At 33.8% G+C, this 12,106-nt stretch overlaps 1 protein-coding gene across 8 annotated transcripts in view; it reads right to left on the reverse strand.

The window, feature by feature from the left end:
• LOC137239097 (uncharacterized) overlaps positions 1-12,106 on the reverse strand; it is a 306,266-nt gene that overhangs the window by 35,095 nt on the left and 259,065 nt on the right. The gene's annotated exons all lie outside the window — the stretch shown is intronic.

The raw sequence follows: 12,106 nt of genomic DNA on the forward strand, positions 1-12,106 counted from the left end.
GAGAGCCAACTTCGCTTAGAAAGACATTTTTCTAATTGAAAAAACTTGTTTCTAAATATTTGATGTCGCTTTTTCCGGGCGGTCGCTGTTAAAATTGAGGAATAAAACGCAGTATTTTATAGATTAGTTACAATAACGTGTTCATTTATCGCTGGTTTATTGAAGAAGAAGGAAATAAAGTAAAAAAGCATATGTAGATGGGAAATTATGTATATGAAAGTAGATTATCGACAGATCATTCACAGTTTATCGATAGTTCATTAATCTATTACTCAATTGATTACTTTAGATTACAATTCATTTCTATTTTCAACAGTCGCCTTTTATCTTATAAAATTCCGCTATGTCGACATAAGCGGTTATTGTACGATACCACATTTATGTATACATATATAGGTATGCTTATATGTATAAAACAGAAAATGCACTGCTTTACTTTTTTCGTCTGCAATATCTTTCTTGCTTAAAATTAATTCTTCGCATAAAGCCATAAGCTCAAGTTTCGTTGTATTTGTGAAGGGATGTGTGACTGGCGCTTCAAGTAATCGTAAAAGCTTTAATTATATTAATTGAATGTCAGCAACTGTAGAAATGAGATTGAATTAAATATATGTAGGTAAACTAAAAATTAACTCGAAAAATATTTTATGGAAAGAGATAAATGAAAGGCACTACATATTTAATAAAAATTTTTGTGTGATCATTTTACAAGCAGTTTTAGGTCAGCCTTCTGCTTCAAATTTCATTTTTCTACTTATGTGTGTTGACAAAAATTAGCGGAACCAATCGTCGAAGAAATGTCTGCCATAAAACGGGTTGACAATGAGTTGCGAAGTAATGCAATGATGGCAATTGCCACCGCCTTGCAAAAGTGACAGTTGATACCATTGATTGGGTATTCAGCGAGAGGTAGTACTGCATTAAATGGTACAGTTCTGCAAAGAATATCGCCGAATAGGCTCTAATGCTTTAGACAACCTTTTTTTAATGCGATCGCTGCACTTTTACTACAATAAGTCATTAAAGTACTTTAAAAAAACTTTTTGGATCTTAAACAAGATCTTAATTCGTCGAAAACTTCAATCTCAACTAAACCGTCAAACGATAAACACATTTTTGGGCGCTCAGAAGCAGCTTAAAACGGGATCGGTTACTTGAAACCGAAAACTAGGTCAACAATAAAGTCTCGCCAACAACAATACGCACAAAATTGAACGAACCACAAAACGAATGATAATTAAATGTGGCGATTTTGTTGCCCTCGCCACTACACTCATACTAATTCATTCATACATATATACATGAATATATGTATAGCAGTTTGTATGAAGGTATACATTATTTGTATAACAACTACAAGACGATTGTTGCTAAGCGTTTTGTACGTATGCCGACACAAAAAACCAAAACGTGCCTTTTCGAGTATAACAACAACAAAACAACGATTTAATCAGTTCCACGCTACTGACGTGCCAAGTAGTTGCCGGCAATGCAGATAAATGCTGACATTGCTTAATGGAAATGAAAGCAAACCCCCAGTGACTACGATCACATGGCAGGGCTTTTTCATTGGCCCTACTATTGGACGATGAACGCCTGTTCAAGTTGATGTATAATACTTCCTTGATTTTCTAAAATCGAAAGTGATATAAATATGAAGTAGATGATGAACTTTACGAATATACATACATAGGTATGTACATAATAAGTGAATGTATGTACATATATGAAAGTATGTATGTTTATTTGTATAGTGATAAAGTTATGGAAATTGATTTTTTTTAATTTAAACAGCTTCTGTAGTTTTATTTGAGGTTGGTCGTGATGGAAAAGCAACGGATGCACAGAAAGAAATTTTAACTCCATTTATCAATTTGCCATAGTTTTTGGTTATTATTTTAAAAACCACAAACTTCAAGAATGTAGTTCACAGGGAAGTGCTTAACAAACTTTTTTGCATTGAAGGTCAAATAAGATGCGAATTTACAAAAAATATTTAGAATGCACCTAATGTTAGAATATATTTTTATTTGATTGATTTTAATGCTTAAAGAACTTTATGCACTTAATAATGGGTGTTATTACGAAATTTCATTTTTTAACAACAAGTTGCAACAAAACGAAATATTCGATTAATATTTCGGTTTTCTCACTCTGCAATCTGTAGAAAGCGTAGAATATGTTTCACTTTTACTAGACAACATTTCTACAAGAGCCTTCCTTTCGGTTTAGCCATGGCTTTAGCAAAGAAAATGAATATTTTCTGCGGGGAAAGTTTTTAAAAAAAACTTCTTTTTTATAAAAATTTCAGTTTTTAATTTTCCATGCAAATATGTATACATATTTATGTACTACACATGGATTTAGGTTTAGAAACTATATACAAGCCTAAACAATTTTTCCCACATATATTTTGTGGTTGGCTATAGAAGACTTTTGACTTGAAAATGGAAAACTTCCTACATTATGGTATCGACATAGAGAGAAGTAATACCGCAAATATTTTATATTCCGTTTAAAAATTATTACAAATTTTTTATAGTGTATTATTTTTTTCCGCATTTCAAGCAGTTCATTAAACTCAAATGTTTCCTGTCACAGCGCAAGGTTATCGAGAAGAAGCAGAACTATTTCTAGTTTGCTTTAATTCATTATCAACAAACGCTTTGTCAAGTCTGTTACCCGCCCACTTTTTCGAACCTTCACAATTATATAATGATCGAAATGCGGAATCATGAGGGATAGTTTGAATAGGCAAGCAGAAATAATAATAAGAGTACAATGATGGAAATATTAAAATAGTACATTGAACTTTTTTCATATTTCAACAGAACTAAATAGAGATATGTATGAGTATGTTACTCATTATATGCATATCTACAAACAGCAATTGGCAAGAAACTAGAAATTATGAGAAGTAAATGAAAAGAATATTCTTCTGTTCTTATAGAATATCAGTTATAGTTTTGTTGTGCTTTTTTGATAATAGATTCTGGTCATTCTATAGAAATCTATAATACAATGACTAACTTAAAAAACCATATTTAAAGTTTACTATTTTACCAGATGGTACCTTTTCTTAGGCTTTAAATTTCACATGGGAAAGAATTCTTCGAAAAATAGTGTGTTGAAGGGTTTCATGCGCTCACGTTAGGATATAATAAAGCTTAATGCAATATATTAACGATTTTTTTTTTTTAAATCTGTCACATAGAAACCTTAGGGTTTTCTTAGGCTCATCTCATTTTAACTATGAATTAAAAAAATATCTTGCCGTTCTGTAAGTGGGCCTTAGTTTTATAATTTGGTAAATTAAATTTAATTTTTTTTGCAATCGTCTTCAATATGTTCTTGGCTGTACTTAAGACTGCTGATAAGCTCTTTAACCCATGTAATTTTTTATATTTAAACACCCAAATTTGTGTTGAGGTTTTCTACAATTTTTGGAAATGCACATTTTTTTGGTGTAGTAATAATAATCTATATTCTGTACTAATATATATTTTGAAAGCCGTTTTTTTCTGGACCGCAAAGCTCGAGAACGGCTGAGTCGATTGAGATGAAATCTTGAGCATAGATTTTGGCTCGACATGGGTATAAGCTAAAAAAACTGCAAAGATTTAGAAAGGTTTTTGAGATATCGACAAAAATGTGGAGCAGGATAACTCTATAATGTGTTCATACGATATGGATATCAAACGATAGACATTGACGAGGATATTAATGCAAGGTAGTTTTAATTTTGTTACCTTAGTTGGTTTGGGAGATATCGGTTTGGGAGGAGGGTAACCTCAGAAGGTTTATAGACATATATTATGGGTATCAAAGTAATATGTATATATAAAAGAAAGTGGTGTTAGTTACACTATTTATAACTCAAAAACGTATTAACCGATTTGGCTGAAAATTGGTAGAGAGGTAGCTTAGAACTAGTAGACGAACATGGGATACTTTTTATCCCGTTCTGGCTAGGGTCTTGAGATCAAAACGTGGACCTGTGTAATCCTGGGATGTGTTTGTACTATATGGGTATCAAATGGAAGCTGTTGATGTGTGCTTTAGTACAGAGTGAACCCTGGACGCGGATACCCCTAGAATGTGTGTGTAATATGGATATCAAATGAAAGCTGTTGCTGAGAGCTTTAAAGTAATTTTCATTGTGATATTCAATTTATTCGCAGCAACCTGGCAAAACTGATATACATAAATGCGAAGCCGAAACAAAGACATGAATTAATAATACCCACATACCTATTTACGTACGTCCTATTCGATTTGCCTGAAATTTGGTATAAAAATTTGCCTATATTAGTATTTGCGATGCTTTTTTCCGGGAAGTAGACCAGAGACGGACTGGGACTGGGATAAGGACTAGGACTGGGACTGAAACTCGGAGTGGGACTGGGACTCGGAATGGGACTGGAGCAAAATACATACCACCCTCTGGAACTGACAATAAGGGATGAAGAAGAATGAGAAAAACTTGAGAGAAGAGAAAAGAGGAAAGGAGACTGAGAAAGAGATAGAGTGAGACGAAGATGGAGATGAAGCTAAAAAGACGGAGAGAGGAGTGAATAAAAGGATTAAAAAAAAGTGAAAAGGGGGGTAGGGCAGAGTTAGACGGAAAAAGCTTATTAAAATGTATGCAGATAAACCAAATTTAGGGCAGAACAATGTCTGCCGGGTCTGCTAGTACATATATACATAAAACCAATCCGTCCATTTTGTTTTATATAATACGCCACTAATTAACTTCAATTAAAGTTAAACGTACAAAGTTACACCAATATCTTGGCTAGTAGTGACTGACAATTCTTATATTAAAATTTCAACTATTCCTTCATAAATTCGTGCAATTTTCAGTAAGTGATAGTTAACTTAAGTAGCTTTGCGAAATGTTTGATGTATTGTGATGAATGTGAGTGTAATACATAATACGGCGTAATACATAATCTGACCCTTAATTTTTGCCACCGGCTTAAAGCTTGAGGTTTACAAATAGTTTATTTTCTAGAGGTCCTTATTGTATCACATTTTTGCCTACGAATCCAACAAAAAAAGTATGTTTTCAGTCGAAGCCAAACAGTTCCCACGCTTTTTTAGAAGGGTTAACTCGCACAATGCTGTACTTTTGTTAGCGTTTTGTGAAGCTCATTAAGACGCATACGACTATAATAACAGCAAACAAAACGTACTACTTGGAGAGCATTGATTTCAACGTTTCAAGGTCAAAATATAACAGTGATGCGAAAACAACAAAAATATCGTATCTTCAAGACTATTTAAGGGGCATAGAACTTTACGAAAGAAAATATATATAAATGTAGATAAGTTCATAAACATACGTACACCTATAAAAAAGGAAGTAGTAAGCAAAAATAACAAAACATAAATATACAATTCCTTTTGCAATTTAGTTTTGTTCGCTTACTTTGCCTGGCTTTTAAAATTAAATTGAATGCTTTAATTTGCGCCTCTAAACGGTAATTACTTGGCGCTTAGTAAAAAAATAATAACAATAAAATATTGAAACAAATTAACTTAAACCAGACACAGTTGAAGTCTACATTGTAGCTGGTTGACCTTAAAGAAATCATTCATCGACACAATGTTTTCAAGTGTGTATGTGTGTATGTTTGTGCATATGAACTTGGCATACTATAGGTTAACATACATATACTTGAACATTGGTAGGTAACTTTATGGCCGATCAGTCAATATGCCGCTGTAATTTGTGTTTGCGGTCAGCATTTTGTTGTTAAGCAAATTTACGTCAAAAGGCCTACCAGCATGAGTTTCGTGGGTTGACTTCTGGGGGCGCTTGACGACATGACTATTTGTGCAACTGGTATTAAGTTGCAGGGCTTAAACTCAAATAAAATATCTGCATCTGAGGCATAGTTTTTGCTTTGTGAATCGCATGTATTAAATAATTTTGGGTTTGTCTGTTTGTCGGTTGGTGCAAATCGTTGGTTGGTGAGGCATGCGCTTGGTTGACTGCATGTCTTGTTAGTATGGAGTATTAACAAATAAACCATGCGATATATTAGCCTTGCTTTAAGGTAATTGTTTAAGGTTTTTCAAGGTTCCCAACTAAAAATAAAACATTGAAAATTTTAAGTGCGATGAGGTTATGAGTTGTGTCAGACTTGCTTTTTTTTATTAATATTTATTTTTTAAAAGAAGCGCATTTTTAAAAATGTCGTGTGCTACCTTTTGCTGTTTGCCTGTGTCTCATAGAACAGCTACAAGCCTAAATTTGTCTCCTAGATCTAATAGCAGCAGCAGCACAAAAGCTAATATTACTGTTTGCACCTAGTGAAGCGTCTTAACTAGAATAGGCAGCGTATGAAATAATGAAATTCTAAGCAATCAAGCCAACTCGCCTAGCACTAGTACTACGTATATTCTACAAAAATATTCTTTAAGCCATCTGCATATAGTCCAGCTAGCCTTACCTAGAACACAAAGCAATGACAACTTCGCTGAACTGTTATTTCTAGTTCGCTATGTTTTGTTGCTCTCATACAAACACCACCACCACCACAGTTCGGCACAGCGGACGCGACTAAGGAAATCTGATTAGTTTTTTGTACTATTTCAACCCGGCAAACAGAAATCATTCAACAGCTACTTCGTATATTTTCGTATTGAAATTGTATATTTGAATATTTTTTCAATTTCTTACGTATGAATCTACAATAAATACATTTAAAGCACCTCGGAAAGTGCGGAAGCAGACAATAATCAACCCATAACAACAACATTCAGTGTACAGTAAACCAAAAATAAATAAACAAAAATTTAAATAAGCACATACTTTTGTACATATCGCACGATTATGTATATATGTACATATGTATGTATAAGAGGCTTGAATTGGCTAGGTGTTAACGCAAACATGAAGGCAAGTAACCAATGACAGAGGGAAAAGAAAAATATTAAAGTTAAAAAACTAAAAGCGTAAACGTAATCACAACAAAACATTTATTTTAATGCCATTCAACATTCGTTCAAGAAAAATTGTTGTTGTATACCAAAACACGGTCCTCAACTCGTTAACGTGACGCAGTCATGTCATACTCATGTGCATACATACACGTATAAACATATGTACGTAAAAGCATACTTGTTGAAGGTCAAACATATATAAATGGTTGGAAACAATAACATGCCTTATCAGCCATTTGCATGAGATCACACATACCTACATATACACCAGTGCCGTCTTAGCTCTATGGCAAATGAGGCGGTAGCGTTAGTTCACCTAGACCCCAGGAATACCATCAATTAAGGGAGTAGCTAAAATATTGAAATCGCAAGAATAGTACTTTTTTATTTGTTAAGTACTTAAAAACGTATAAAGAAATAAATAAACAAGAAAGGGTGTCTAAGTTCAGGTGTAACCGAAGATTATATACTCAGCTGAGAGCTCCGCAAAGTTCATTAATTTGCATTTTTTTACACTAGGTGTTATCAAGAGTTGGGGTGTTCATCAAAAGATTTTCTCCACGTTTACTAGAAATTTTATTTTTTGTATGTAAGTCGAATCTCCTTCGGGTAATTAGTCCTGAAGAGGGGGTTGGTGCCACGCCCATTTCCAAATGTTTTGAATTTTCTGTTATAATAACATTTTTGGAGTTTAATGAGCATTGCCGTTGGGTTAATATTCGCAAAGATATAGCCTATTATATTCATCTGAGATTATTTAAAATTGTCTTAAAAATCTTGTATATAAAAATGGACCAACCGATTTCAGCTATGGGTAATTCAGTTTCTTTTTCCCCCATGCTCATTTTTAGAAGTCTATACTTATCTGGAATAGCTTACGCCGTTACAAGCAATCGTTAGGTGGACAAAACTAATATATTCTGTGAGTTTTGACCGACTGGGTATAAAAACAGGCAGGTCGTTTCTAGTCATTTGCAATGAAGGTAGTGTAATTGGGTATTATTGTACCTCTAAGTAAACAGCTATGGCGGCTTAACCATAAGAATTGCCGACGTGAGCAGTAATCGACCAATGTGTAGTTCTTTATAACGGAGGAAAGTGAAACGGCTGCTTTGTGTATGGATGGAGCTTTTTTTAGGAAGACCACGACAAATTCAACAAATATTATGCTTTGGTTACTTGCTCCTGATATGCTTATACCATAGGAAATTTATCTAAAGGTATACAAGTTCAAAATGTCTAAACTTCAGTGCCTGCAATAATGTTTACCACATTATCTGCCCCTCACATATCAAAGCTATTTCCTATGTTTCTCAAACAACATTAACATACATACATATGTGTATCACGGGTACTTATGTATAATCGCAACAAAACTCAGAAGGCAAATTCGTCGAGTGAGGTAAAAAGATAAAGCTTCGCGTCCACTTTAATGCTGGGCGCCTATGCAATTGAGTACAAAAAACCACCAGATTTCCTGTTAAATGCAGAAAATCGAAAGTGAAGCAAATAAACAACAAAACAATATTCAAAGGTCTCTACGTGCTTCAAAAAGTGCGTAAAGAAACGACAAAAGCTTTAAAATTAAAAAAAAATAATAATCAACTGTATACATATTTACTTGTTTATAGTAGCTATATATACTTACATACATATATGTATGCATTTGAGTAATCATGCGAGCGATCACTTCCCAAAAAAAAAAACTATATGACCTACTTTCTTTCGAATGCGTACTAAAATTAAATCAACGCATCAAAAACATGTTTAAATGGCGTTGCTGTTGACTTCTGTGCGCCGTATGTCAGTGTCAAAAATTTAAAGAACCGTTATAAAGTTCACGTTTTACGGGCTCCATTTTTGTGGAAATCGTCGCAATGTTTAACACATAAAAACCCACCAAAATAATTCAAGTCAAATGTACTGAATTGTCTTATATTATGATTTCGTAGTGGCATTAATTTGTAAAACATCAAATCATTTTTCGGTGCTTCGTTGAATGAGAGAAAGTGCGTGTTGTATCTTTTCTTTGTATTATTTGTGTAAATATCTCTGTAATTCGTGCGCGCATCAGTCAGTCATTGCTGTTATGCTGGTAGGTAAAAGTTTATAAGTTTTTGTTATAAACAAATAAAAAAACATTGGTTAGCCGCCATTAAATAAATTTTCTGTGTAAAACTTTAATTCTAGCGAGTATAAGCTTAGTGTCCATTTGATAAGCAAGCAATTAGGTATTTATGTATATATTGTATGTACATACATATGTATGTATATGATAAACAAATTCATAAATAAACATAAAAATAGCTTTACAATTAATGTTTGTACTCATAAGATACAAAAGTTTAGTTCGTATTCCAATTTCCCATACGTTTTCAAAAAATGTCAACGCATATTTAAATTGGTCCACGCTAAGTTTTACTGTAAATAGTTTGTATCAGGGTTCATATTTTGTAAACAAGATTTCATAAACTTAGCGGACGATGACAACAATTTTATACGCTAGCACCAACTGCATGCACTCTTTTTGGGTATTATTACCGAGCGCCCTTAGAACTAGTATTCTCAGCCCAGCAAATACTTTTTACAGTAAACCCAAGATAACAGAACATTGAAAACTTTTCAAAATAGGAAAAGTAAGTAAGTAAAAGATATGTATACTGCACAGCCTTTGCAATATTACGCGTTGTGAGATTTAAATGAAACTTAAACTTTACTGTTTTTGCAATTGTATCTGTTCCTCTAGCTATCGAAATAGTAATTTTAATTGCCATATCTTCATCTGCATACAAGACGAAGATTTTATCAAGTAGTCCTACTTAATCGTTATCTAATTCATTTCTAAGCTGTATCAAATTTAAGTAAATTTTATGGCGCCATTTGTTCCGAAATCCGTTCATTATTTTTCGCCTTATACCCCTTATAACACAGTTTTGTAAATTTACCATACATATGAAAATTATCAATCGCTAAAAAAGCTAACTAACAGTTAACTATTAGACGTGCTTTTTTATTACGTGCATATACCGTGTATTTAAACTTTGTATTAACTGCTAAGTGCACAACTTTATCCACAGTTATTAAATAGGTGTTTATAAAATCAGTACTCCCAAGTTTGTTATGTAGTTTTTACCGACTTTTTTAATGCTTTACCACCCCTAATTTAAAAACGAAATGTAAACAAAAGAAATGTAAGTAATGTATGTAGCTTCATTGTTTTGACATTTGCGGGGGCAGTGCTGCGAAATGTTTTATTGGGATATGCGCAATTGTCGACAAGCGTTTTTTAAACGGTTTTATTTAGCTTGAGTTGACAGGCCGCATGGCCACATGCACGGCTGCACGGCCGTTGTGAACGAATCTTGTAATTGAAATTTAAGTAACTTCCCGATAAGCTACAAGCTTGAAACTTGGAATATAGTTCAGAACCCGATGACAATGCAATAATAAGAAAAAAATCGCCGCTAGGTGGCGCAAGGATCGAGATATTCGCAAAATTCGCATTTGGGGTCCAATTTGGCTCATATTTGGAACACCTAATACAATCAAGAATAGAAATCGACCTGTGAAAAACAATCGCCGCTAGGTGGCGCATGGATCGAGATATTCGCAAACTTCGCATTTGTGGTCCGATTTGGCTCATATTTGGATCACATAATACATGCAAGAATAAAAAGCGACTTTTGAAAAAATCGCCGCTAGGTGGCACAAGGATTGAGATATTCACAAAAATCGTATTTGTGGTCCGACTTGGTTCATGCCTGGAAAACATAATACATACAAGAATAGAAAGCGACCTATCAAAAAAAATCGCCGCTAGGTGGCGCAAGGATCGAGATATTCACAAAAATCGTATTTGTGGTCCGATTTGATTTGGTCCATATTTGGAACACATAATACATACATGAATAGAAAGCGACCTATGATGCCCGATTTGGCTCATATTTGGAACAAATATTGCATACAGTCCGGTAGAAGTGACATCAAAATATTTTGGAGTTGGAGGAGGGACAAGCATACGTGGCGCAGAGTCGAGTAAAGTCTGTGGAAGGATTATGTGTTGAGGACTTAGGTTGTAACAAATTGTCAGGAAAGAGTCCTTGTAATAATGAGTCACATAATGAACTAAATAGAATGAGAAATAATAGGCAATTAAATAAAGAATAAAAACTTGAAAATAAAATAATTTTAAAAAATTGTTTCAGTTAAACGGTTTTATTGAAAACAATACTTACATGAAGTAATAATAATACGAAAAGCTAGAAAATAATTAGGTAGGTCCTAGGTACTAGTCAACACACTCCTTATCAATCTATGGCGTTGATCAGACAATTAAATAAAAGCGTTGGACGCGTCATATTTCTACTGATAGTCATAAGTAAAACTAACTGAACCTTAGTCAGTCACATTTTTAGAAATTTCACGCGCCCAACGTTTTTATTTAATTGTCTGATCAACGCCATAGATTGATAAGGAGTGTGATGACTAGTACCTAGGACCTACCTAATTATTTTCTAGGTTTTCGTATTATTATTACTGCATGTAAGTATGGTTTCAATAAAACCGTTTAACTTAAAAATTTTTTTTAGTTATTTTATTTAGTAGCAAATGCAGTTGTACATACATATATATGTGTACATGTTAAAACAAACAAGGCTATTTTATAGAATTCCGGAAAGTAACTTAATTCTAGATGACTAGAGAAAGTTGCATTTCAACCGTTGTGACATCAGGCAAGAAATTTACGAGACATATCGAAAACACAAATGCATCGCCCTTCTTGTGTAGTAAACGCTTTACTGTGCTCACTCTTTTTTTGTACCTTTTCATATTTCTTGCTTTTTGTTCTTTGGTTGTGCGCCGACTTGATCGCATTCGTTACAAAATAAAAACATGATTTTAGAAAAGTTCATTGACTTCCAACGGGTCAGCAAAGAAGTTCAATGCACTTAGTGCTATACTTACGATACCTAACGAGGGCGCATTTATATATGCCCACACATACATTTATATATAATGAATATAACAACAAAGAGCAAAGAGATCGACGCAAGGTGGTTTTTTTGGGGTCATTGAACAAATCGCAGAAGAGAAGCAGGTCTCGTGCGTGTGTGCTTCGCTACAGCGGCTATAATGGGAGCGCTGTTAGGGAGTT

This window comes from Eurosta solidaginis, chromosome 2 (assembly GCF_040869045.1).
Source record: "Eurosta solidaginis isolate ZX-2024a chromosome 2, ASM4086904v1, whole genome shotgun sequence".
NCBI classification, from domain to species: domain Eukaryota; kingdom Metazoa; phylum Arthropoda; class Insecta; order Diptera; family Tephritidae; genus Eurosta; species Eurosta solidaginis.